This window comes from Nycticebus coucang, chromosome X (genome assembly GCF_027406575.1).
Source record: "Nycticebus coucang isolate mNycCou1 chromosome X, mNycCou1.pri, whole genome shotgun sequence".
Lineage (NCBI taxonomy): Eukaryota > Metazoa > Chordata > Mammalia > Primates > Lorisidae > Nycticebus > Nycticebus coucang.
The window spans coordinates 10,106,101-10,125,711 of record NC_069804.1 but is presented as its reverse complement, the minus strand read 5'-3'; positions in this window follow the sequence as shown (position 1 = coordinate 10,125,711).

The following is a 19,611-nucleotide window of genomic DNA, read 5'->3' as shown; positions in this document are numbered from 1 at the left end:
CCAGTGTGATGGAAGGGTTCCTAATTCTATAGGAAATCAGGACATTGTACCCCATAAATGCATTAATGTATACATGACCTATGTGTTTATGATTTAATAAAAAAAAGATCAAAAAAGTATGATTTTAATTCTGCATTGAAACAGTAAGTATTTTCTATACCAACTGTGCTATAGGTCAATCAAATAATCATTAAAGGAAAGTTTCTCTTTATAGAAGTATTCCAGTCAAAAACGAAGATTGAATGAAAGAATTAGAATAACACAGTTATCTTTGCTGAATAACAAGTTACCTCAGACTATATTATACAAGCTTAAAACAGTACAGTTTCTGTGGGTCGAGACGCTTTGTTTTTGGTATGTGTTCTCATAAGAAACTATCACTAAAGAGCAGCAAAAATTCTGTGGTCAGAATGTTCTTAGTTTATGACATTTAATCATTTTGCAATTATATTTACTGCCACAATTTAATTTGTTAGATTACTTATTAGGTAGTTATCTTAGAAGCAAGAGATTCTAAAATAGTAAGACAAAATTAATAGCAAACTATCTAATATACTTCCCAGACAGGCACAAAAACAGAAAGCAAGCATCTTGTTATAGGACTTAAGCTTTAAGTGGCTTAGGTTACTACTATTCATCTCTAAGATTATCATAAATGCAACAGATCAGTATAGTTTTTAAGGGTAAGAATTTTAATCTTTGTATTGCATTTCAGCAATGTCTTTAAGTATTGGGGGTTTTATTGTAATTTAAAAATTTTTTATGGTTACATAGTAGTCATGTATCTTTATAGGGTACATGTGATATGAATTAATCAAATCAGAGTAATGGGGATATTCGTGATTTCAGGAATTTATCATTTTTTATAGTAGGAACATTCCAATTCCACTCTTTTAGTTATCTTAAAGTTTACTCAGGGTGGGGAACATTTTCACGTTAGAAGGCAGCATTAATTTAGCTATAATCAAATAAGGCACTGTTCAAGAAACTCCAATTAGATACATTTAAAAACCTGGCTTATTGTACCCTCAATGAATCCCCAACAAAATAAAAAAAAAAAAAAAGAAAAAAAATAGAACCCTAGATATTTAAATTCCTAATATCAATCAGCTAATTATCTAGAAGAAAATAAACATTTGGCGAGTGCCAGCTGTGCCCTGGCCGAGGCTCTTCCAGATTTATCTTCAAAAAAAAAAAAAAAAGTACATTATTTTGAAAAAAAAATATGTACTTAATAATTTCAAAAATGAAAACTATTTGTTACTTTTAAAGCTAATGAAGCTTTTAATGACTGTGTTCTGTCTGCTTTTTGCTAGAAAGCATTGGAATATTTGGTTTATGCGTGGAGGTCCTCAGTGTCACTTAATCTTATAAATGGGTATCAGTGATTCATGCCCTTAAGAGTTCCTTGCTGTGGATTAGGTAAGAGAATGTAGATTTGTAGCAATAAGTGGTTAAAAAGCAAGAAAGCACTCTTGGGGCATGTTGCCAAAGATGTGGGTATTTTACTGCATTTTTCCATTTTTCAATCTGATCTTTCTTAGCATCAAACATGCCTTTAAAATGTCACCTACTGAGAGCTCAATCAGTTCTATCTGCAGTTCTTTAGATGCCTTGTTGACATTAACTAGGTGAAGCTGAAATGCTAATTTGAATGTGATGTCATGATTCTCAAATTCAGCGAACCTTTCATTATACTCTCCAATTAATAGGTCTATTACTGGTGCATATTCTTCAAAGAATTTGCATATATCACCCTGCTCAGTTTGCTTTGCTAACTGAGCAAAATGTTCATCCAAGATTATCTTTTGAAGAAGGGTTTTAATAAAAGCTTTTTTTTTTTAAATGCTTGGATTTTTTTTTTGCCATGCATCATATGTAGACTTACTTAATTTTACCTTGCAAATAAATTTTCAAGTTATCTGGATTTGTCATGACATCATACAGAAATACAGCATTCCTGTTGAATTCTTTCAATAATTCAGATTTTTGATTCTGTTCCTCATAAAATTTAACTGTGTGTTCTCACAGAGATAAAATTTTGGCTAACACCTGTTTCTGTAATAGCCAATGGGGGAATGATATGGCAAACCCACACTGAATACCTCATCACTCAACTTTAGTGTGTTACAAAACTGATGATACTGTGTTGCCTTTGTACAAACATAATTAACATTACTTATAACTTGCTGCAAAGTGTCAATTAAAGTAGTATTTTATAGCTACAGCATAGAGATTTTGCTGATGCAAGATACAATGAAAAGAAATGAGAGCATCTGGATCTGTTAATATTGTTTTAAAATGTGTACAATAAACCCTGAATGTTATCCTGACCTGGAAGGTGCACCATCTATACATATACTCACTAAATTTACCAAATTAAATCCAACTTTGACATTTATCTTGATTTGTTGATGATATCCACTCCTGTGTTCTGTTTGCAAGAGTGCCCAAAGTGAATGACTCATCATGAGAGAGGATACCCAAAAAGGTTGAGATCTAGGAGAACAGGTCTTCTCAAGGAGACCACAAGGATACACCTGCAGGGTCTTCTCCATGGTGACTCAGCTCTTGAGAATTTGTAAACTTAACTTCCTGGAACTTGGAAATTTCCAAGTTCTGTGAAATCCTGTAGTTCCATAGGGGCTGGAATAGCATCTCCCACTTGATTCAAACTGGCCAATGAGAAGGGTACCTGTGGGATGGAACTTTTTGACTGTTGATAAAAAGGAAAAGACCAAGCCAGCCAGGGAATGTGGCCATTTGGAATTCTTCTACGCTGTAAGCTCATGGGTGATGAATAAAGCCCTTCCTTTTATAAACGTGGTGTTTGGGTGATCATTCTCTCCATTGGGCCTCGTCTTCCTGCAACATTTTCAGCAAAGAAAATCTTCTGTTATGATCTGTTATTTCCAGGTCTTATTGCTGCTTGAAAAAATTGTCTTTGCTTTTTCATCTTTTAATTCCTGCAACATAAGCTTTTGCACCTAATTTAAAATATTTATGGTACTTATGAGTGTTGTAATACTGATGAACACTGAATTTTTTTAGTGTTGACATTGCAGTATCATAAAGCAAGTAAATCATCTTATCTTAGCAGAAACAAGATAATATTGTAATTCCCATTCTTCATTAAAAAAATCCATTTTCTGGCCAGTCATGATGGCTCATACCTGTAAATCCTAACACTGTGGGAGGCTGAGGCAGGTGAATTTCATTTCTTGAGCTCAGAAATTCAAGGACAGCCTGAGCAAGAGCAAGACCCATCTCTACTAAAAATAGAAATACTAGCTGGGTTGTGGTGGGGGCCTGGAGTCCCCACTACCAGGGAGGCAAAAGTAAAAGGATTGCTTGAACCCAAGAGTTTGAGATTGCTGTCAGCTATGATGCCAGGGCACTCTACCCAGGGTAAAAGAGTGAGACTCTGTCTCAAAAAAAACAGAAAATCTATTTTTTTCTTCAGCATTCTCTTTGTCTTCTTTGACATGATGAGCTGTTAAGCAGACAGAATTAAAAAATATTGTCAAGCCGTGCAGCTATTTACAAATTTCAGTTCAAATAAATACAGCACGCTGTTGTCAAAAGCTGATAACAGACCAGCATACTCAGTCCCCATAAACTCTGAACAACCAGCCTCATGTGGTAGTGGCACCAGTTAGGCAAGGCAAGTTAGAACTAAATTGTGAGTATAGCAGCCATCAATTTAGCCCTTATGGTTTTCTAATGTTCTAATTGTGCTGGTCAATCTGGGAGGGCCATTTTCTTGAAACTTATATTCTTTGGTATTTTAAATGTGTTCATTTTAAAAATATAAATATAAACTATGAACCAAAATGTATTAATAAAAACAAAAGGATTTGCTCCATAAAATTTGGATTTAGTCAAAGACCACACTTAAGGACCTAGATGGCCATGTGTGGCCTTAAGGTTGCAGCTTTACCACCCCTGCGCTAACTTGTTGTTGATTATAGTCACTTTGCTGTGCTATCAAATGTTGTTCATCCTAACTGTCTAGCTATATATTTACTTCTATTAACCTTCTCCACTTTATCCCTTCCTCTCTGCTGCCCTCCCCAGCCTGTGGGAACCATCATTCTACTTTCTGTCTCCAACTGTTTTTAATATTTAGCTTACACATACAAGTGACAACATGTGAACTTTGTCCTTCTGTGCTTGGCTTATTTCACTTAACACAAAGTTTTCCAGTTTTGTCCATGTTATTGCAAATGGCATGAGTTTATTCTTTTTGTGGCTATATATGTAGGATAATATTTAGAAATAAACATGTCCTACATCAAGCACACAAAATGAACTCAGTGTGAGTTTAAAATGACTTGCTTTTCTTCCAGAGGCTTAAGGGACTTGGTCCCCCCTGGGATACATGCAGAGTTGGCTTCCCTGGAGTTATAAATTCCATACGCCATTTCTCTGAAGCTGTACGCCCCGTGAAGCCTGAGATCAAAGGGCATGAAGCTGCTGTTCGTTCGCGTCCCTGGTCACGCAACAAAATAATATTCCGTTGTGTACACATGTCACAATTTCTTCATTTGTTTATCCATTCATGTGGACCCTTAGGTTGACCTCAAACCTTGGCTACATGGGAGTGCAGGTATCTTCTAGACATGCTGATTTCCCCTCCATTGGATTTATACCCAGAAGTTGGATTGCTGAGTCATGTGGTAGTTCTATTTTTAATTTTTTAAGGAACTTCCATACTATTCTCCATAGTGGTTGCACTAATTTGCATTCCCACCAGTGTAGGAATCTACATCCTCACCAGCATTATTACCTGTCTTTTTGACAAAAGCCATTCTCACTGGGGTGAGATGATATCTGATTGTAGTTTTGATTTGCATTTCCCTGATGATAATGATATTGCTCTATATACCCAAATCCTAAGAAAACATTATAGTAAGAATATTCATTTATACATGCAGTTAACAAATACTTATTGAGCACCTAACATGATTAAGGTATGTTGTGATTATCCTAGTCAATACAGAAAAGGTTATAGTATGCTTGATACCCAGTATTTAAGATGGCAGCTAAGTACAAGCTGGATTTTTGATGATTATTATAAACAACAATTGAGCCTCAAATACTCTGAAATTTGAGTTGGGTAGAAGATGTCAATTAAATTTTCATATCTCTCTTGCATTGCTTAATTTTACAGTGGACATTTTAAAAATATTTTACTTTTTTACATTAGTGATGAACATGCCTGTCCCAACCCCTAAAGTTTTTAGCAGCAAAGTTTTGGTGTGAGTAGATATTCTTATTTCCATGGCAACTTCCTTTACTTGAGATATGATTCACATATCAAAATTCTCCCCCCAAACATGTACAGTTCAGCAGTTTTTCACATATGCAAAAAGTTGTACAACCATCACCACTATATAATTTTAGGGCAATTTCATCACCCTCAGAAGAAACCTCATACTCATTAGTAGTCTCTCTCCAGACTTCCCCCATCCCCCCTTCTCATCCTAGGCAACCCGTAATCTATCTTCTCCCTGTGGATTTGCCTATTCTGGACATTTCATATAAATGTTATCATATAGTATTTATGATCCTTTGTGATTGGCTCCTTTCACAGAGCATATTGTTTTCCATGTTCATCCGTGTTACAGCATGTCAATACTTCATTCTTTTTAAAAACAAAATACTATCCCATTGTATGGACAGACCACATTTGGTCACTGACTCGTTGTGTTGATGAACATTCATATCATTTCCACTATTTTTTCTGTTATTTTAAAAAGATGATTTAATATTTATGCACAAAATTTTATGTGGAAATATGTTTTTAACTCTCTTGGATATATGAGAGATGTCCCTAAAGTATCCAGCCATGGATGCCTCTAGTTTTCATAGTTCCTGGCTAGATATTTTCTGGACAGCCCTTGTATAACTAGAAGTGCTGAGTCATATGGTAATTCTAGGTTGAATTTTTAGAGGAACTGCTCCACAATTATCACCTTACATTTATTTTTAAAATATTTATTGAATAATTAAAATACTTCTATTTGACTAGCTCTTGATTTACACTTATTTTATAAAAGCGTGGTTTTATGTCATAAGGTTAACATTTTAAAATATCAGCCCTTACTCCATTTTCTTGAGTTATGTTGACATCATAGCTGCTGTTACCCAGTATTTCATTTATACTTTATTTTGTCCAAGTTTTAAAAATGTTTCTAATTATAAAGGTGCTTTTACATGTACTAATATCTGGAATTACTTCAAAATAGTAGGTTAGCAGGATGAGAAATGGGTAAAAGTACAGAAAAAACAACAGGCAACAAGTCATTAATGGTTGAAGCTGGTGATCATACCTGGGGCCTCAATATTCTACTGGGTCAATTTTTATATACATTCAACATTTCCTATAATACTAGTTTAAAAAACACTTTATATTGCTTTCATAGACTTGAATCAATTTTTTGAAAAGACCACTGAATTTGTTTTTAATTTTAGCTGAAAACTCATTATACCATCTTTTCTGTTATTAAGCATGAAGTATGTTTCATTGGATAAACTTTCTCTTCTTTGTTACAGAAGTACTTGAATGTATAATTTTTGTTTCACATTGTGGGTTTGGAGTCCATGTAGTGACACTCTCCTTGCTCTACCAATGCAAAATGAATATCACAGAATCATGTAGCGATGCCCAATTTAAATTAATTTAATGCAACTTAGAACAGACTCCCTCTTGACAAATTGGCTACCGAACAGCCAACTGCAGAAAATGATGCTATAGTCAGAGGGGCTCAGGCAAGGATTTTTTGTCAACCTGGCCACTGTGAAGCCCATTAGGAACAACTACATCTGAAAACACATACTCAAGCCTACTAGAAGCTAAACCATGATTCTAACAACTCCCCAGCAGAACAAACACAAATGCTACTAATTACCAGGTATTATTTGTGTAATGCCATCTTAAATAATTTCATATTTTAGGATGACTAAAATATGTTCAGATGCTTTCTTCTTGACTTGATCAAAATATACAACTTGGATATACACCTAGGTTCGATAGAGGGACGGTTAATGGTGGGACTACACGTATGGAGCATATTGCAAGGGTACAAGTCAAATCTATCAAGTATTGAACACAAATGTCTTAACACTGTTATTAAGTAAATGAGGTGAAATCTAAAAAAATATATATACAACTCGGTCATGAATACTGAAAATGTAGTTCACATACATCATTCTATTTGCATATCCTGACAGCAAGCCAATTTTGCAGTACGTCACAGGAATAGATAATAGATTTGGTTCATTTAGATATAGAAAACTTTAGAAACAAGAAAGTATCCTCAGGTAAAGAGTATCCTCCTTAAGACGATAATTTATAATGAGACATTAAAGACAAAATAAACAGTTTAAAAGCATGAATAGTCTATTGGAAGAATAATTTTTCAAACATATATACTGTGAAGTATCTAGGGAAACCATATAGATCTTTCTATGAATGCCAGGAGGTTGAAAAGTGAGTGGCATGTTGTAGACTGTTCATTTTCCATCTGCCAAGACCCTGGCCCTTATGAGCTGGCAATTACAAAGTAATGTAAAAAACAGAAAGGAAATTACTGTTATTTCTAAGTCTTCAACAAACTTATTAGTGGCACTTTGAAACTACACTGTGTCTTTTAGAAAATATAGAAAAATGCATGTTCTGTTTCACAGCCGATCCTTGGCTGCCCTCTCAAGCCTGAATCACCAGTCAGCACACAAGCATATTTAATGTCTCGATTTTGGTATCCATAAAGAAGATGTTTCAACAGATGGTGGAAATGGAAATAGAACAAGAATCCAAGAGATGGTTCTGAAAGAAAGCTTAGAGAAACTAATCCAATGCATGGTTAACTTCATGTGTCAAAAAGTGCCAGTCATCTGGCTGGTTGATGAAACAGAATAAAGTCTGTGCTTCACTTTGGGCTGATTTTCCACAAAGAAGCACAAAAGAAAAATGGCCCCTCCCAGAGAGCCAGGCACCAGGCTGGCTTCTACAAGCCTAGTTCCATCAAGTTAGAGGGGCAGATCCAGCCCTCTGGCTGAGTGCTTAGAGTTGGAGAGAACAATCTGAAAATGAAAGAATACAAAGGAAGCACCTTTTGAAAGGGGTAAAGAGAAAAGCAAATCCCACTTCCAGAGTTGTTAGGGATGGATTCTATTTCTTTTCTTTTTTTTTTTTTTTTTTTACTTTCGAGGTAGTTCCTGGAAAGACTTGCAGGAGTAAAGAGAAAACTTCCCCTTTATCCTCTGAAGATTCACTGAGAATAAGCCGATAGAAGTCAGATTAGTAAGAGAAAAGGCATGCACAATTTTATTTTAACATGCATAGCATGGAGGGATGGCAGAAAGATGAAGCTTAGATACCCTTTCTCACGGGGAAAGAAGAGAAGGGGAATGTCAACAATTGTTTTGAAGGGCAGTAAATCATGAGGGGGAATAAATGGACCTTGGAGGTGGGATGCAGACAGTGCAGGAAGGTGAGAGGTAGGGTTGTGCAGAAGGAAGGCTGTCTTATCAGGCAGATGAAGTCCTTTGGGGACTAGCTGGGAGCTGCCCTCGGAAGAACAGATGATGTCTCCCTGGGCAAGGTGAGGACTCCAGTCTCTTCTCTTCACAGGTGGTTGATCTTTCCTGGACATTTGATGAGATCCCCAGGGAAAGGATTTAAGCAACTGCATTTCTTTTGGGAAGAAGCTTTCTTGGCCAGATAAGAAAATTCCAGAAAGATGCACTGTAGGTGTGGTCCACTGATTACCCTCTCTCCACCAATCCCCCTACCCATCCCTCTCCCCTTTCCCCATATTCTTGGGCTATAATTGGGTTATAGCTTTCATAAGAAAGCTATAAATTGGTTTCATAGTAGGGCTGAGTACATTAGATACTTTTTCTTCCATTCTTGAGATACTTTGCTAAGAAGAATATGTTCCATTTAGGATACAAGATACTGCATCCTCATTTATAAGTGAATTATGTTTGTAATTTCCCCTTTATAATATATTTTTTCCAATTTTAATATCAGGTGTATCCAGATTAAGTAGAATGATTTTGAAGTATTCTTTTTCTATTGTCTATAAGCATGATCTGTTTTTTGAAATTATCTTTTATTTTTATTTATAAATATTTGTTGTCTATTCTTTGATACTTTGGGAAAAAAATAAAAGTTAACTGATGACTCTATACTGAACCTCAAAGCATTCTGTAATAGACATACTCTTATTTGACAATGTGAATGTTACTTTCTTTGCATTACTATTATTATTATTGCTTAATACTTCATTGCAGCAATCGTCTGATTTATTTTCTGAATGTATTTGTCTTCATTCGTTCTTTGTGAGGTTTTTGTTTCTGGTGCCTATCTTAAACATTGTTATTGTTGCTAAATTTTAAGCCTTTTTAATTTTGTGAAGGCAAAAAGTGGAAGCCTAATGAAAACATGTATATGTGAAGAAGAAAAAAAACCCTTCACTTAACAAAATTGGCTCTCCTGCAATGCAACCAGTCCCTTCACTTGGACCTTCTCATAATCTATAATACAGTGGGCCAAACAGAATGGGCTGCTGCATTAACTGTGGGGAGAGGTGAAATAAATGAATCATGTGAACCATGGTCTGTTTGTTTCATATGCTTGGGAATCAGCTGATCTTCCAGAGAACAACCCATCATCAAATAAAGGATATGATGTTTTAAGTGGAATTCATTTACAAATTACCATTTCCCTAATGGCACATCATAAACAGGTGGCAAAAAAAAAAAAAAAAGAATACGTTCCAGCTCCATCCATGTAAACATGAAAGAGGTAAAGTCTCCATCTTTAAGACTGCATAATATTCCATGGCATACATATACCACAATTTATTAATCCATTCATGGGTTGAGTACACGGCTATGATTTAATTTAAAAAAAAAAAGAAAAGAAAGAAAGAAAATTCCAGAAAGAGTCCCTCCTAGAGCTTGGTGGTGTGGGTGGAGGAATAAGACAAGGTCAGACTGAGGCCTCTCAGCATGTCCAAGCACCAGGCTTTGGGGTGGTGCTTTCTGAGCCCCAACAGACTCGTGGCAGGTACAGAAGCTGAGGAAACAATTGCTATTCTAGTGAAGTATGAATTTTTACAGTTCACACATTGTCTGCCTGAAGGCACGGACTGCCCAATGCTGCTTTAATCAAACATGAGCTATACGGACCAGGATAGGCAGGAGAAGTTAATCAAATCCCTTCACTTTGACAAAATAGGTACTTTGTATAAAGCAACTTTCCAGGGAGGCTTGGGGTTTGGGTTTTATTTCTCTCAATCCCCTCCGAGTTATATCCTGGGCCACAACCTATCTCCCAAACTCAGTTGCACCATCTTAGGAATTAGAGGCATAGAACTGTGCCTGAAGCCCCCACCCTCTGCAGGTGGTGACAGCCTGGCCCACGTGGCAGGTTGGAAAATATGATGACACAACCACAAAAAGCAGCATTTCTCCATTGGCTCTTGCACAGTCTTAGAACCTGTCATGCAACATCTGAGAAAAAATGCCTGGGAGTAGCAAGATGAGAGTATTTTTATTCTGGTATCTGATTTGCAATGAAAAAATAAAATATGACTCCATAAAACACTAAGGAACTAAGGATGAGATGAAATGTTAAGAGCTTACCAGAAAGTGCAAAGGTTAAAAAAAAAAACAAAAACTACCTACTAAAACATGGTCAAGAGGGTTTCAAAATCACAACTTTCCTTTTGATACATTATTTAGGCCTAAGCACTCAAATATTTGGAGTCATAGGAACAGAAAGCTAGTAAATGTATTTTGTAAATAGCAACTATCCCAGTGTTTGCCTTTTGCCTACCAAATAGAATTTCATATTATCAAATATCCTTTCTCCCAAGGCATTAAGTGATTTTATAGAATCTAAAAGGCAATGGTAATCAAGTAAGGAAAAAGGCTGTGCCTCCATAGTAATAAACAGATTCAATACATTGTACTTAATGCTATTAGTAAGGGATGATGTTGATACAAAAATAACAAATACAAGCTCTCTATGCAATCATTTTTGTATTAACTTTAGTTCGTTTCAGATAGTTTATGTGGGTATTAGTAGAGTCTGCGATCTCATCCCTACATAATTAATTTAAAATCTATTTAGAATGTAGGAAAAACACTTTCTCTAGACCAGAGGTCAGCAAAATACAGCCCACAGGACAAATACTGGCCACCACCTGTTTCTTGTAAATGAAGTTTTGTTAGAACACAGCCATGCCATTTTTAGAATTCTCCGTCCACTGGAGTTGTGAGCACAGGGATCTCCAGTTTTGTTGTTTACTTATTCTTAGCACCTGGCAGTCAGGTGCTGATATTTGTTTCCTGTTCCTCCTTCTTGGAATAAAATAAAGTATTGATATCAACCAGAAAAAAAAAAAAGACATGGCCAACCCATTTATATATTGTCTATGGCTGCTGTCACACTACAGTAGCAGAGGTTGGACGGTTGGGACAGAGACTGTGTGGTCCACAGAGCCTAACATATTTACCGTCTGGCCTTTTACAGAAAGTACTTGCTGACTAATGCAATAGATATTTCATTATTTACCCTCTGAGTGATATCTTGTACACTAAGACACAATAACGAAAACATAACATCTCAGTACTTATCGTGTTATTTTCCTGAGTGAAATTAAAGGGGTCTATATGTATTAAGTTTTAGCAGATTCCCTGCAAATATGGCTGCCAAGGAGTCTGCTTTGACCCCTAAGACAAAGTTTATTTTCCTTCCCCTTGAATGTAGAGTGGCCTTGTGACTTGCTTGGACAGCAGAATATGGTGGAAAAGGTCTGGTGGCTTCTGCAATTCACTCTTGGAGCCCTGAGTCACCACACAGAAAGTCTGCCTCCCCTGCTAGAAAGAGGCCCAAGCATTCCAGACACATCAGCCACAGTGTCAGTCTTTGAGTGAAGCCATCTTGAGGTCCCAGCTGCAGATGAGCTCCCAGCTGAATGCAGCCCCAGGAATGACCACAGCCAATAGTTAGAGGAACAGAAGAATTGCCTAGCTCTGTCTCAGCAACCGACAGGGTAAGAAAAAATATTTGTTTTAAACCACCAAGTTTTGTCACTATTCAGCAATAAATGAACACATCTTAAAGTTTTGATGTTCCATTCAGTATTTCAAAACTTTCCTTAGGATATTTAAAAGTAGTTTTAAACAAGACAATTCCATCATTTTCTTTTATATCTTGAAAGCAAGAAACATCATTCTTTTCAGATGGCCCATTGGACTCTAGTAAACTACATGTCAGACACAGAGAATCATCTAAGAAAGAACAAAATCATCTGGCAATAGCAACAAGATATAAGATAGAATCTAAACGCTAGGAGGAAATTTTTTTAATCCAGTATCTCAGGGATCAGAGACTTTAGAAATTCATTTTCGAATAGAGCATTTTTTCTCAATCTACTTGTCTTATTAAATAGAACAGCAAACAGGTAAAGAGAAAGACAGACTTTGTGGAAACCAAAAACATATTGTTGAATTTAAGTTGGCAGATGATAGGTGACTTAGAATTAACTAGTAATACTGCATATAGTAATCAAAGTTGATGAATACTCCCAGGGAAATGAGAAAATGGTTAAAGAGAGAAAAATACTGGGAGAAGAAATTGATAAAAAAAAAACATGAGCATAAAAGACCCCTTGGAGTCAGAGGCGCTTGGAGCAGGGGATTGGATTTCATATAGGGTATCAAAACAGGGGCTGATACATTTTATTTAAAGCCAAGAATGATTTAAACTAACCACTGAAACACATGTGCCTCAAAAAGAAGACTAAACTGGATAGCTGATGTGGGGAAGCAGTGTGGAGTTGCCTCAAAAAATGAAAGCAGAATTACCATATGACCCAGAAATCCCACTTCTGAGTATACAATGTAGGGGCCAAAAGAAAATTCCCCTTTACCCTCTGAAGTTTTGCTGGAAAAAAAAAAATCAACTTGCAAAAGGCAGGTTAATTGAAGAAAAGGTATATAAATTTATTTAATGTGTATACACGGGAGCCTTCAGAATGAAGACCCAAAGATGCAGGAGAAACCGTCCTTTTTATGCATAGGTTCAACAAAGTACGGAAAGCATATACAAATATGATTGCAAAGAAAAGGTATGCTCTAATGCTAACAGACAAAGTGGTGAGACCCAGCACGGCCTGTCTGCGCTCCAGATGCTTCTCAGCCTTAGAACATCCATCCACTCATTCCTTCTGGGTGTGGGGCAGTTCCTTCTCTGGAATGGGGGTTCTTATGACCTATAGTCAAATAAACTCGATCAGATAGTTCTTTATGACCAGTTTTTACACAGAAAAGCAGAGGGAAATTTAGGGTAATATTTATAGGTTTTATGGTTGGTTTGGGGGAAAAGATGTTCTAGTTTCTAACCTGCCTCGGGGAAAAGGGATTCTAGTTCCTATGGCTAGCCTTGTGGGAGAATGGGACTGAGAGACAGGAGAAAGTCAGAGAAAAACTTTTGCTTCTGAGGCCTTCCTTTTGAGATATTGTTTTCTGATTCCCAGCAATCTCTAATGAAAGCAAGATCTCAAAGAGATATTTGCGCATCCATGTTCCTAGCAGCATTATTCACAATAGTCAAGAGATATAAATAGCCCAAATGGCCATCAGCAGATGAAATGATAAAATATGGTCCATCTAATATAGACAGCCTTAATAAAAAGAAATTCTGGCACATGCCACAACATGAAGCTTAAGGACATTGTACTAAGTGAAATGAACCATTCACAAAAGGACAAATACTGTATGATTCCACGTATAAGGTAACTGGAGCTGTCAGATTTATATAGACAGAAAGTGGAATGGTTGTTGCCAGGGGCTGGGGAAGGAAGGAATAAGGAGTTATTAAGTGAGTTTCAGTTACTAAAAATGTTCTAGAGATCTGTTCTACAACAATGTGAATGTACTTAATACACATACTACTGAACTATACACTTAACAGTGGTTACACAAAAGATACAATTTACCAATTAAAAATAGTTTTTATCAAAGGAGACTAGAAGGAAAAACTCTGAAATGATTATTGTGACTACCTATGGCAGTAGGACATTGGATGATTTTTTTCCCCCTTTTATCTATGCTTTGATGTGTCTTTGCATTCTAGGTTTTAGGAGTGCTTTTTAGTTTTTAAATTGAAAGTGTCAATTTCCTATGATTTTTAAAAGAAATGGGGACTGGTTGGGTCAATAATAATAGTCTTCATTTTAGGAAAGGATTAAGTCTAAGTAGGAGGAAGGAAATGATAAAGCATAAAAATAAATACATTAGAAAACTGAAAAATACAGCATCATTTATAAACCCAAGAGCAAGTTTCTTGAAAAAAATATAAAAAGAAAACCTTTGCCAAATATAATCAATAAAAATGGAGGAAGAAATGTTCATTAAATAAATTATGAGTGTTAAAATAGACATAACTACTGGAAATAAAAACCCTTGAAACTGCAAGAAATAAGCAGGCAGACACAACTGCAATATATTTGAAAATACAGATCAGGTTTGGCAAACTTTATCTGTAAAGGACCAGATAATAAATAGTTTCAGCTTTGTGGGCCTTATAGTCTCTGTAGCAAAGACTCAACCTCTGCCAATATGAAAAGACATAGCTGTGTTCCAATAAAATTCTATTTACAAAATCTAGTTTTCAGGCTGAGTAAAAAGGCTGAGTCTCTTTTCCCCTAAAAGTTTACGTCTCCCATCACTGTGACACCCCTCACCAATGCGATAAAGAACTAAACAGAGCTACCGCATACTCCCCACACACTAACATCCTCACCTGTAGCGTTCTTAGACACCACTGAACACACAGATTCTGGACGCCCAGAATCCACAAACATCCCCCTTCGACATTTTGTATTTACATTATATATATATATATATATATACAAACAAATACTAGAGGGCAAACAGAGAAAAAGTAAAAACTACATCTTGGCCTACCAGTACTCATAAGGACTCATTTGGCAGGAAATATCCCAGGCCCACTTCTTAAGGTAAGGAAAACTATAGACAAGGTCATCCTAAAAGCTCTTGAACATGGGAACCAAGGCTCTGGGTCTTAGAGGTAGTATTAATTAGAAAAACAAACTCTTGTCAAGGCTCAGGGCCAGCACACATATACAAACCAGGGCTTTCCTTTCATTCAGCTATCCAGTCCAGGTACCCCAATTCCAGTTGAGAATTGCCCCTTTAGTCCCATTAAACAAACAAGAACAACAAAAAGTCAACAAGAAGTAAACAACCCTCAAAGTCCCATAACCACTGAAGAAACTGGGAGAGTCATAAAACTTCCAAAAGAACCTGGACCCTGTTGACTGTAAAGTTGATTTGGTTCAAACTTCCAAGGCCTACATAATTCCACATCAACAATTTAGAAACTTGAAAATAAAAACCTGAAAAGTTATTAATTTTAGAAAGCTTTAACAGAATCAGAATTTCGAGAGGTAAGATCTAGAACTCTACATTCCCTCACGATTTTGAAGCAACTATGTCCTGGGGTTAGCATTTGAGAACTGGTTGAATGCAAGAGTTAAACAGAAAAATCTGTCAAAGACGATGATCAGTTCATTAACAACAACTGAACGAGAGAGGGTTTCCTGGAAGCATTTTCGCACATAACCAGGGAGAGTGTAAATCACGCTAATTCGTCTGGAAAGCAATTTGGCAAATGTATCAAGGACTTTAAAATGTTTATACATGTTGATACCTGTAGATGAGGGAGCGCTGCTTCTTTAGAGGAGAAGACTTCAGACTGAGAGAGAAAGGGACGCCTCCCAGCTGTTCCTGGTGTGACCCTCCGGCCCCAGGAGGATGCTTCTGGAAAATGCTGACAGAGGGTGCCGCCGATTGCCACCGGCCGGCCGCTGCTGCCAGGGTGAAGCGCCACTGCGTCCTGACAGGAAAGCAAACCAATCCGGATGAAGCCCCGCTCCGGTCCTGTCTTCCCGCTCCAGTGCCCCCTACTGGCAGGACATAGGGCAAGCAAGCGCTCAAAGGAAAAACGTGGTTTGCAGAGACTAGGTTTCAAATAAATAGAGCACAGCAGGTAGCCGGGTTTTTGGAGCTGCCTGACAATCGCTGACAAACTAGTAACACCTGAAACATCTTTATGAAATTCTCCTCAGGTGTAAAAACTATGCCGGATATTTAAAAAAATAGAACCTTAAGTCCCAAAATTTTCTTAAAGGTCGAAGCTAAAAAAAAATAGCAACAGATAGATGCTCCTTTTAGAGTGATTTCTGGAACCACGCGGGATTTTACTTGATCAGTATTATTATTTTATTGTGTTAATCATCATTTTCTCACAGGTATAGTTTTATTCTCCAATAATTTTATTTCTCTTCATTTTTCTATACAAAATGTATGATAGAGTACTACTTTTCCAAACCAGCAATTCTTATAGCCAGTTATAAGAATTTAAAACTAAGAGGACTTACATTATAGATTTTATATGTCGTGTAACCTGACATAAACCAAAAAACCTCAGATGGCTCTCAGATACAGTTACAAATTGAAAGCAATAGGATGTTAACCTCATCCTATCTTATGTTCAGCTGATCTGGGCTGAACCTGAAGGACAAAGGATACATAGAATTTCTTAAAAAGAACATTTATTATGAGGGCAGGCTTGTGTGCTAATTCGCTTTTGACAGGGCATGTATAAAATCTAAGCGCACTTAACTACTTAGTGGTTAAGCAACAAAAATATGTTCTCCTATTTACAGAGAGAAAATTGTTTGGCTTTACCAATGATCATCCCATGGACTGTTTACTGTACCATGCCTTGGCATCGTGAAAAGTGGGCTTTTAAACTTGACCTTGCCATGAAGAAAACTACAACAAAACGAAAGAACTGGTTTGCCTTATTGAGTAATGAATTGGAGACTCCTCAGAAATGATCCAATGTGGTATGTTTAACCTACTTAGAAAATGTTTCAAAGAGATGTCAAGTTTTCATCTACTTTTTCTTTTCTTTTAGCTTTCCACATTATAAATTTGTCCCACAAGATGACCACTCTGAAACTTAACATCCAGCAACTCTGGTAAACCCAAGTTTTTCTCTGATGAGGTAAATTTAGCGTCTAGCAGGTGTCCTCAAACTTTCTAAACAGGGGGCCAATTCACTGTCCCTCAGACCATTGGAGGGCCAGACTATAGTTTAAAAAAAACTATGAACAAATTCCTATGCACACTGCACATATCTTATTTTGAAGTAAGAAAACAAAATGGGAACAAATACAATCACACCACCTCTTGTGGCCCGCAGGCCACAGTTTGAGGACCCCTGCTAGAGCATTGTTTTTCAACCTTTTGTGTTTCACAGTACATTTGAACCTATAATGAAACTTCCAGGGCACACTTAAATTATTCTGATAAAAAAAGAGTTAAAGAAAAAAAGAATATACTTACTGTGCTTTGAACTTCTTTCAAAAATAATTTAATTAATGATCTTTAAAAATTTTCATGGCACACCTAACATCCTCTCACAGCACACTGGTTGAAAATCACTGGCCTAGAAATTGCAAACGAGCTTATGCCTGACCATCCATAATTCTGGGTGTGTGACCTAGAGAAAGTGTGATAGACTATCATGAGAAGTTAAAAGGACGAAGCAAAATGTGTATATATGTAAAACCTGTGCTTATGCATATATTATGCATATACAGATATATACATGTAGATGTATGTCACACAGCTACTTGTCAAAAATATCATGAGCGAAGGAGGAAGATGCCCCATGTATACAATATGAGTCCACACAGCACCATACCACACTTGGGCTGTTATTGCCTCTGAAAGACAAGCAGGAGCTTGAAACCCAATCATGCCTAAAGGGAACTTTTTTTAACAACAGTGGCTGCAAACAAACATTACAAAATTGTAGCATCTGTTAACTTTATGGTGAAAATGCACTTTATATTCTCATTTCTAGTTTTCTGCAAATTTTAAATTTCTTACCACCCTCCCAATACCTCACACTAGCTATAAGATCCCAAAGACATGTTGCTGTCTCTATACATTTTCTTCTTTGTTACCTGAGCAGTAGCAAGGGCAGGTATATGTTCCCTTAAATATTTGATGGCTTCTGAAAATGGCAGAGTTTCAGCAATTTCAGGCAAGGCAATGAAATTTGAACTGTTCCATAGACAGTGAAAATCATCCATACCACAAAAGGCCAGTTTGCTCACATCTCAGCAAAGTTGCAAGGGAAAGAATGGAAGAAAGTCGCTTCTGCCTTATTTTCTTGGACAAAGCAAGTCACAAGGCCAGACTAAATTCAAGGTGAAGAAAAATAGACCCTACTTCTTTATTAGAGGAAATACAAGCTCATACTTCAAAGCATAGGGAAAGAGGGGATAGTGTTAAATATGTAAAGACTTAGATTTTTTCAATCTATCTACCAAACTATGGCTTCTTGTAGATCACCAAATTAGCAAAGACTTTCAATGCTCTGCTTGGTTATACTTTACATGCTACAAAATATAACAGATGAAATATATATCAAAAGAAAATTTTACTAGGTTTTCCCTTTAGTAGGGTGTTTTTGTTTTCAGACTTAGTTTTATGTACTGCCCAAGCACATTTAAATAGCCTTTATCCTGTGACATTAATAGGTATGTTTCTATGCAGCTCACAAATCATCTCACCCAAAATTATTTTCTGGATACTAATGGACAACTAATAGAGGCTAGTGATCTGAAATTGTCTCCAAAGTCACCTTTACAATAGGAAAGATTGAGCAGTAAAATAGAGCCTGCAGGCTGGTGTAATTTACCGTGTGCCAAACCATATCTCCAAAATGGCTTATTAAATCATTCCACTCAAAGTTGTAAATCTAAATGGAAAAAGTACAAATCAATAGAAAAACACAGTCAAACACTTTACTACCTATGATTTTCACGACCTTCTGGAAGGATGAAGATTGATGTAGCAAAGAAATTCCAAAACATGAAGACTCATAAAGATGAGCTGGCTCCGGTTTGCATTATTCTTAGCAATTCGTTTTATTTTTGCTGTCACTAACTCTCTGTTAATTAACCTTTTTTGCTTATATCATAGTATCAGTATATACTTATTGCAGTCCTGTCTTGCTATGCAGAATTTGGAAGCCAAAGAAGTTTGAAGATTTGTCAACCCCTGGTTTCTTACAAAGGAAATTGTATAAAGCTACATCATTGGGTTTTCTGACCTTCAGAAGTATGAGCTCAGAGAAGTGACAAGAGGAATGTTGGCCTTTCCTAAGCAATGACACAGGAAAGAAGTATCTGATCGAATAGCCTTTCAGCTCTGGAAAATGGATTTTTTTTTTTTTTTTTTTTGTAGAGACAGAGTTTCACTGTACCGCCCTCGGGTAGAGTGCCGTGGCGTCACACGGCTCACAGCAACCTCTAACTCTTGGGCTTACGTGATTCTCTTGCCTCAGCCTCCCGAGCAGCTGGGACTACAGGCGCCCGCCACAACGCCCGGCTATTTTTGTTGTTGTTGTTGTTGCACTTTGGCCGGGGCTGGGTTTGAACCCGCCACCCTCGGCATATGGGGCCGGCACCCTACTCACTGAGC